This window comes from Mus caroli, unplaced genomic scaffold (genome assembly GCF_978045245.1).
Source record: "Mus caroli unplaced genomic scaffold, Mus_caroli_1 scaffold_14, whole genome shotgun sequence".
NCBI classification, from domain to species: Eukaryota; Metazoa; Chordata; class Mammalia; order Rodentia; family Muridae; genus Mus; species Mus caroli.
Window position 1 is genome coordinate 40,295,573 of NW_028227269.1, and position 2,231 is coordinate 40,297,803.

At 41.5% G+C, this 2,231-nt stretch overlaps 1 pseudogene; it reads left to right on the forward strand.

Moving 5' to 3' along the window:
• Window positions 1–868: 868 nt before the first annotated feature.
• LOC110307344 (serpin B9 pseudogene) lies at window positions 869–1,988 on the forward strand (annotated as a pseudogene).
• Window positions 1,989–2,231: the final 243 nt, after the last annotated feature.

Below are 2,231 nucleotides of genomic sequence, written 5' to 3' on the forward strand. Positions count from 1 at the left end.
GTTACTGCAGGCTATTACTACCCAGGCTTGTAGTATGTTGGGCAATATTCTTAAATTGATTAGGTTTTGAAAACTATAGTACTGTTTTAGTTAGGCTTCTCAAGAGTAACAGAAATTATAGTATGAATCTCTCTCTCATTCTCTCTCTCTTTGTCTGTCTGTCTCTGTCACACACATACACACACACACACACACACATATGATTTATTTATTAGAATGATTTACATTTACATTGTGGTCCAGCTAATCCAACAATGGCAAGTTGTAAACAGTCCAAGAATTAGTTGCTCAGTTAATAAGGCTGGATGTCTCAGCAGGTCTTCAGTATATACTAGAATCCCAAAGAAACAGGCTCTAATGCTAAAGAATGAATGAACTTGCTAGCAAAGATAGGGCAAGCAGGCAAAGAGAGAAAGATTTCTTTTTCCATATCCTTATACAGGTTTCCAGCAGAAGGTGAGGTCCAGATAAAAGGCATATGCTTTCCACCTGGAAGGTCCAGATTAGAAATGGATCTGTCTATTTCAAATTTAACAAAACAAAACAACTCACAGCTATGACCTCCAATTTTGGATTTAGTCAATTCCATATGTAGTCAAGATGACAACCAAGAATAGCAATCACAAAAGACAAAACATGATTCATGATATTAAAATGAATATTTGAATGTTGCATAACAACACAATATTTAAGACTGCCTGGGCAAAGTATTCTTGATTTGGAAATTATTGAGTGGCCTCTATAGCTTTGTATTATAAAAATGTACCTTCATAGTTTAGTTAGAAATCTTTAGTAAGCTGTGTTAAGCTACAGGGGATATGCAGGCTGCAAAAGCTACATTGAGCAACAGTTACTCAGATTCTGCATCATGAGTACTCTGTCTGAAGCAAATGGGACCTTTGCCATCTACCTATTGAAGATGTTATGCCAAAGCAACCCTTCCAAAAATGTATGTAATTCTCCTGTGAGCATATCTTCTGCTCTAGCTATGGTCTTCTTGGGTGCAAAGGACAGACTGCAGTCTAGATATCTCAGGCACTTGGTTTGAACAAACGGAAAGACACCCATCAGGGCTTCCCATTGCTTCTCAGGAAACTGAACCATCCAGACCGAAAGTACTCCCTTATAGTGGCCAACAGGCTCCTTGCAGACAAAACTTGTGAAGTCCTTCCAACCTTTAAGGAGTCCTCTCTTCACTTCCATGACTCAGAGATGGAGCAGCTCTCATTTAGTGAAGCTGCAGAGGAGTCCAGGCAACACATAAACACATGGGTTTCCAAACAGACTGCAGACAAAATTCCAGAGTGGTTGTCACATGACTCAGTTGATCCACAGACCAGACTGGTTCTCATCAATGCCTTATATTTCAAAGGGATATGGGCTCACCAATTTTGCAAAGAATCCACTAGGGGGATGCCATTTAAAATAAACAAGAATGAGAAAAGGCAGGTGCAAAGGATGTATCAGGAAGGCATGTTTAAACTTGCCTGTGTGGAGGAGGTGCCAGACACATTGCTCTACGAGGGCATGGAGCTGAGCTTGGTGGTACTGTTCCCAGGTGAGTATGTGGACCTCAGTAAGGTGGAAAACAGTCTCACTTTTGAACAACTAATAGCCTGGTCCAAACAAGAAAATATATGGGCCACTAAGGTTAAGGTTTTCCTTCCAAAATTTAAACTGCAAGAGGATTATGAGATGAAATCTGTGTTTCAGCACTTGGGAATGATGGATGTCTTCAAAGAAGCTAAGGCTGACTTATCAGCAATGTCTCCAGAGAGAAACCTGTTTCTGTCAAAGTTTGTTCACAAGAGGGTATTGGAGGTCATTGAGGAAGGCACAGAAGCTGCCGCAGAATCCTTTCTGGCATTCACGTTCCCTGTTGCTCTAGTGGCTCATCATGGTCCTTTGCTGTCCACTCCTTCCTTTTCTTCATCAGGCACAAGCAAACCAACAGCATTCTGTTCTGCAGCAGGTCCTCATCTCTATAAAGACACATTTACTATGTGGGGAGCGTTCACACTTCAGCATCTCCACCAATCCTACAGCTCTGTGAGGATGGGCAAATGGGGAAACCATGTTCTAAGATGAAGGCACTTTCTCCCTGTCAGCCTGATCTTATGATGCCTGCCTTCATCTCTCCCTGTCCTTAATGCATCGGTGCTCTTTGCTCACTTATGTCTAACCATGCTACATACCCTCTGTTATGCCACTGATACCCTTAACTTATAGTC